Source organism: Bombyx mandarina, chromosome 11 (assembly GCF_030267445.1).
Source record: "Bombyx mandarina strain Sakado chromosome 11, ASM3026744v2".
NCBI classification, from domain to species: domain Eukaryota; kingdom Metazoa; phylum Arthropoda; class Insecta; order Lepidoptera; family Bombycidae; genus Bombyx; species Bombyx mandarina.
Window position 1 is genome coordinate 9,620,744 of NC_143218.1, and position 7,677 is coordinate 9,628,420.

Consider the following 7,677-nt stretch of genomic DNA (forward strand, 5'->3'; position numbering starts at 1 on the left):
GAGCAGTACCCATCTGCGGAGGTGGTGGTTCTTGGAGACTTTAACGCTCATCACCAAGAGTGGTTGGGGTCCAGAACCACTGACCTCCCGGGTCGGACTGCCTACGATTTCGCCTTGGCCTACGGCTTCTCCCAGCTGGTGACACAGCCCACCCGTGTCCCAGATATCGAGGGGCACGAGCCTTCTTTGTTGGACCTTCTGCTGACCACAGATCCGGCCGGATACAGTGTGGTGGTCGACGCTCCGCTTGGATCGTCTGATCACTGCCTTATTCGTGCTGCCGTACCACTCTCTCGTCCTGATCGTCGAACGACGACCGGGTATCGAAGAGTTTGGCGGTATATGTCAGCAGATTGGGATGGATTGCGTGAATTTTACGCATCCTACCCATGGGGGCGGTTCTGCTTTTCCTCTGCTGATCCTGACGTCTGTGCGGACCGTCTTAAAGACGTGGTGCTCCAGGGGATGGAATTGTTTATTCCCTCCTCTAAAGTGCCCGTTGGGGGTCGCAGCAGACCCTGGTATAACAATGCCAGCAGGGATGCTGCACACCTCAAGCGGTCCGCATACGTGGCATGGGATAATGCCAGGAGACGTCGGGATCCTAACATCTCAGGGGAAAGGCGGAAATATAACGCCGCTTCCAGGTCCTACAAGAACGTAATTGCCAAGGCAAAGTCGGAGCACGTCGCTAGAGTTGGCGAGCGATTGAAGAGCTATCCCTCCGGGAGCCGTGCTTTTTGGTCGCTCGCCAAAGCTGCAGAAGGAAACTTTTGCAGGTCAAGTCTCCCACCACTGCGCAAGTCCGATGACAATCTGGCCCACAGCGCGAAAGAGAAGGCTGACCTTCTGGTCAAACTCTTCGCCTCGAACTCGACTGTGGACGACGGGGGTGCCACACCACCGAACATCCCCCGGTGTGATAGCTCCCTGCCGGATATCTGCTTCACACAGTGTGCAGTCAGGCGGGAGCTCCGACTCCTGGACGTCCATAAGTCGAGTGGGCCAGACGGCATCCCCGCAGTGGTTTTGAAAACGTGCGACCCTGAGCTGACACCTGCGCTAACGCGTTTGTATCGCCTCTCTTATTGCACTAACAGGGTTCCGTCTTCATGGAAGACCGCCCACGTCCACCCTATCCCCAAGAAGGGTGACCGGTCGGACCCATCGAGCTACAGGCCTATCGCGATAACTTCCTTGCTTTCCAAGGTGATGGAGCGAATAATAAATACACAACTCCTGAAGTATCTTGAGGATCGCCAGCTGATCAGTGACCGACAGTACGGTTTCCGTCACGGTCGCTCAGCTGGTGATCTTCTTGTATACCTTACTCACAGGTGGGCTGAAGCCTTGGAGAGCAAGGGCGAGGCTCTTGCTGTGAGCCTTGATATCGCGAAGGCCTTCGACAGGGTCTGGCATAGGGCACTTCTATCGAAGCTACCATCTTACGGAATCCCAGAGGGTCTCTGCAAGTGGATCGCTAGCTTTTTGGATGGGCGGAGCATCACGGTCGTTGTAGACGGTGACTGTTCTGATACCATGACCATTAACGCTGGCGTTCCACAGGGTTCGGTGCTCTCCCCCACGCTTTTCATCCTGTATATCAATGACATGCTGTCTATTGATGGCATGCATTGCTATGCGGATGACAGCACGGGGGATGCGCGATATATCGGCCATCAGAGTCTTTCTCGGAGCGCGGTGCAAGAGAGACGATCAAAACTTGTGTCTGAAGTGGAGAACTCTCTGGGGCGAGTCTCCGAATGGGGTGAATTGAACTTGGTTCAATTCAACCCGATAAAGACACAAGTTTGCGCGTTCACTGCGAAGAAGGACCCCTTTGTCATGGCGCCGCAATTCCAAGGAGTATCCCTGCAACCTTCCGAGAGTATCGGGATACTTGGGGTCGACATTTCGAGCGATGTCCAGTTTCGGAGTCATTTGGAAGGCAAAGCCAAGTTGGCGTCCAAAATGCTGGGAGTCCTCAACAGAGCGAAGCGGTACTTCACGCCTGGACAAAGACTTTTGCTTTATAAAGCACAAGTCCGGCCTCGCATGGAGTACTGCTCCCATCTCTGGGCCGGGGCTCCCAAATACCAGCTTCTTCCATTTGACTCCATACAGAGGAGGGCCGTTCGGATTGTCGATAATCCCATTCTCTCGGATCGTTTGGAGCCTCTGGGTCTGCGGAGGGACTTCGGTTCCCTCTGTATTTTATACCGTATGTTCCATGGGGAGTGCTCTGAGGAATTGTTCGAGATGATACCAGCATCTCGTTTTTACCATCGCACCGCCCGCCACCGGAGTAGAGTTCATCCATACTACCTGGAGCCGCTGCGGTCATCCACAGTGCGTTTCCAGAGATCTTTTTTGCCACGTACCATCCGGCTATGGAATGAGCTCCCCTCCACGGTGTTTCCCGAGCGCTATGACATGTCCTTCTTCAAACGAGGCTTGTGGAGAGTATTAAGCGGTAGGCAGCGGCTTGGCTCTGCCCCTTGCATTGCTGAAGTCCATGGGCGACGGTAACCACTCACCATCAGGTGGGCCGTATGCCCGTCTGCCTACAAAGGCAATAAAAAAAAAAAAAAAAAAATAGCATCCAACTCGTTTTACGATACAATTACGATACAATAGCGATACAATGATTTTTTTTTAGTCTAATTTTTTTATTTATATATAATTATAATTTTTACTTTTCAGTTAATCTAACAAAGGTACAAACGCGAGTTTTCGGACTTTTTTAAACTGTTATTAATTTTCTAAGTAATTTTTATCCCGAATAAAATTATTGTTGTTTCATTATTTAAGCAAATTATAATTTCCCATGTATGCAAATACCTATCGTATGACAATATTGTCGTGTCAAAGGCGCTGTTCATTGAGTGTATCTACGTCATCGTGTCTGCTTACGCCCTCTGAACAGTTAAAAGGGTACGAAGCGGTAAATATAGCTCGCAACGTACAAATGAAATGGGAACAATGATGTTATTCCTGATCAGGACTTCTTTTATTTTAATTGAAGCGTTTGAATGTGCTTGATGTCCAGCAAGAGCATTAAATGCAAAAAGAGACTGGATTTTCGAGAATGAAATGCATTTTAGGGCTTTTCAATGCGATTAGTGTGTTTTGGAAGCAAGAAAAAGGCCACAGCCTTTAGTCTGTTCGGTCTTATTTCAGAAAATAGAGAGTTACGGAAATTAGCTAAAAATATATATTTCTACTATATAATGTTCATATCTTTAATAGTTATATTCTTGTATAGTTATATTCTTTACTGGTGGCAGGACCTCTTGTAAGTCCGCGCGGGTAGGTACCACCACCCTGTCTATTTTCTGCCGTGAAGCAGAAATGCGTTTCGGTTTGAAGGGTGGGGCAGCCATTGTAACTATACTGAGATCTTAGAACTTATATCTCAAGGTGGGTGGCGCATTTACGTTCTAGATGTCTATGGGTCCAGTAACTACTTAAAACCAATAGTAAAAAAAAAAAAATTCAATAACAAACTTAAAATTAGAAATCATTCCAGAACTAGTAAGTAGGTATTGTATTTTTTGTATTACCAAACTAAGAAGTAAATTAGATTGATATTTGTCAATGGCAAAAAATTCAAGATTTCGATCCGCGATTTATAATTATATTATCAACTTAAACTTACAACTTATACCTACATCCGCGGCATCACAGTTATTAAGGTAGAAATTGAACTGTAGCCTGCTACTACATAAAAAAGAATATTCCTCATCAGTTGAGATATACGAGTATAATAAAACAAATTTTTGTAAATTTTGGACTTGCATTGACCGACATTCGTGAATGGAAACATAAAACAAACCGGCTTAATAATAACACCCTGTATGCTTCCCTTCGTTTTCCGCTAGGGGCGCTGTTCCAACTCCATACAAATTTGAGTTAACTTTTACGCGATCGAGAAGTTAAAAAACTCGCACTAAGCACACGGGCTCTACGTTTCTGATATCTCGAATAAGGACACAAATACGTGGCTCTATGATTTGACGGTGTACAAATCGCGTTTCTCGCTTTTTGCTTTTGCAGCGGAGCATGGCGCACACTACATTTCATTTTTATCGGTTGCCACAGAGAAAAACCTCACAGAGGATGTGAGTGAACGTGCTTTGAGCTTCCTTTGTATTTGCAGTGCACTTTCATACGGAGTACAGAAACGTACTGCTTTTGGGTTTAGTTCTTGTTTAGTACAACGTGTTTATTGGGAATTTTATGGGAGAGTTCATTTTTCAAAACCGTTAAAATTCAGACGCATTCTCACGGACAATTGTTTTGATTCGATTAGTTTGCTTAATTTTTTTTAAGACTGAATTTTTCCACCTTTATGTGTTTTATGCGTTAAATACGTTGTTGTTTATTTAGACATTTATTAACTTTAGTTTTTTATAGAAGACAAAATTACAATAAAAACGAAGTCTAATTAATATAATAAAATCTATTGTTTTTTTTTGTATTTCAATGTTGCTTTTATCTACCATAAACAACACGACGTGAATGCCCCCAATCATATTGGAACATAAGTTCGAAGTTTCAAATTCAAAGCCGGAACGCATGACGTATACGCTTCAGATATAATCTAGATTATGATACCTACCCGTGCGAGCTTAAAACACATCCCATTAATCAATTGCTTGGTAAATTATTTTTCTCTAAGTACTAAAAACTAAAAACTAAAAACAAAGATTGAGTTCTAAATCTTTGTTTTTAGTTTTTAGTCATTGGCAACACCTATCTTTATTTTCGGGAAGCGTTGACACTTTTGGGCGGAATGCGAGGAGTGAAGTTTTGTGATTTGTTTTATTTTGTCTATTTAGTGTTTTCTTTAGGTTTAAATGTGTAATAACGGTGGTTTATTAACTCTTTTTTTTATTGCCCTTGTAGGCAGACTAGCATACGGCCCACCTGATGGTGAGTGGTTACCATCGCCCATAGACTTCAGCAATGCCAGGGGCAGAGCCAAGCCGCTGCCTGCCGCGTAATACTTTCCACAAGCCTCGTTTGAAGAAGAACAATTCATAGCGCGCGGGAAGCTCGGGTAGCTTAACGGTTTAATATCTGTGAAAGTGCACAAATGTGGGAAAATGAAACAAAGCCGATGGACGTAGCTTCTCGGGATCTTCCAAAAAGCCCAGTGAAAAAGTCTCAGTTGTATATACCACCACCATAACCACCATTTTACTGAGATTATATTTCATCCCATATCATGTCATCTCATTTCATTTAATTTCATTTCAGTTGATTAATGTCTCAGATTAATCATCTTTATTTCATTTCACTCCATATTAAATTTGTTCATAAAAATAAGAATATAAATTAAAATAAGACTTGACTTGAAGGTCTTAGTTACCAGGTCATAAAACCCCTTAAAAAAATCGGGAAGCGTTTGCTTACCTCAAATATAACAATATATTTACGTTTACGAACATATCACATCCGAGACAGCCTCCAACAGAAACACGAGCGTTTTCTTTAGCGACAACCGAGCAATATGCTGAGTGGTACAAACTATTGTTCGCCTACTACAATAACCGTCCTATATTTATACACGCTATCATTCATTCGTGTTTGGATAGAAAAAGGACATATTCGATTTAAGGAACTGTGTTTTCTATTATAGTATCAGTTACATCGTGCGTTTATATAGTCCATTAAGGTAGCAATAAAATTATACGTAACATAATTACTTTTTAAGGGATTTTGTGACCTGGTAACTAAGACCTATAGGTCATGTCTTATTTTAATTTATATTCTTATTTCTATGAAAAATGGTAGTATGGAATAAAATGAAATGAAGATGATTAATTTGAGACATTAATGAACTGGGATGAAATTAAATGAAATGAGATGAGATGATATAGGATGAAATATAATATTAGTAAAATGGTGGTCATTTACTGAGATTTTTTGGAGGATCCCGAGAAGTTACGTCCAGCGGCATTGTTTCATTTTCCCACACTTGTGCACTTTCACAGATATTAAACAGTTAATAAAGCACCATTACTACACATTTGAACCTGAAGAAACACTAAATAGACAAAATCAAACAAATCGCACAACTTCACTCTTCGCGTTCCCGCCAAAAACTCTAACATAATTACTGTAAAGATAGTTATAACTACCCTGTCTATTACTGTCGTGTTCCAAGCATACATTTCAGTTTGAAGGTTGGGACAGCCGTTGTAAAATTAAATTGATAATTTTACCACATGTTTCAATATGGGTGGCTAAGACTCAATTTAAGATCTAACTAACACTAAGACACATTCTTAGTCTTAGTGTGATAGTGTGTGATAATGCAATTTCTCTGCCGTGAAGCAAGTGTTGCGTTTCGGCTTGGAGGGTGGGGCAGCCATTGTACTATACTGAGATATTAGAACTCATAACTCAAGGTGGGTGGCGGCATTTACGTTGTAGATGTTTATGGGCTCCGGTAACCATTTAATATCAAGTGGGCCGTGAACTCGTCCACCAACACAATAAAAAAACACGCTTATAATTAAATTTCGTAAAATTGAATATAAGTTTTTTGTTTTTTATCGCATACAATGTGTAACATTACAAAAAAACACCGGAACACTTCGCATTCCATTGATGGCATCGTAATCGGTTGTATCGGTTGTATGTAATCGGTTTTTTTTATACTAATTTGTATTACTGAACCTTCTGCGGGTGGTAGACGTGATTCTAAAAAATATTCAGAATTATATTCTTTTGTTTTTGTCAATGTTCACCATCCCATAAATACTATTTCACAGAATGCAGAACTTCCTTACATTTTAGCACTCGTCAACGCAACGTGAAACGCATCAAAACAAGCTTAGTGGACTTTATATATCCAATTCTATGAATACAATTCATTTGACGCGCATATGCACCTAACTCAATTTCGTAATAGCTTGAATTTATTTATTCGATGATACACCAGTACCAGAGCGTAAAAATAAAATAAAAATTGAAGATACTTTTACGGTGTAACCAGTTTTTTTTTTTGAAAGAAGTTACTTATGGGACGATGCGGAGGGGTACCCTAACCGGGAAAAAACGTCCTTAACGTAAGATTTTTATTAGTAATGCACGCAGTGTACGACTTAACTTTGTTATAACGAACAAATTAGTAATGCACACAGTGTACGACTTAACTTTGTAATAACGTACAAAAAATCATAAATTTTTATTATATTATATACATTATATACATATACATATACATACATACATTATATACATATTTTTTTATCATTCATTGACGACGATCTCAGAGCGTTCGTTTGCGCAATACATTAACTCTTATGCAAACAACCGTGAATGAAGTGTATGTACCACAATAAGTTCGCACGTTTCCGAATGACCGTGGGTTGTTCCGAAACCTCCAATTTTATTTTCTTTATACCTCGATTAGAAATTTAAATTAATATTTTTGTAATAAGGAACTTCGGTCCTATCCGGTGTCCCACGACACCACACACCTTTTTTTGTTATTAAATATATTAATTCCGACGTTTCAAATACTTTACAGTTTTCGTGGTCACAGATGACCCAGTCGAAATAGTATTGCCTACTGCCTACCCATGCGGACTCACAAGACCTCCTACCACCAGTAAATAAGTAGGATATCATAGCAAGATTTTTTTTTACCAATTATTTTTGCAA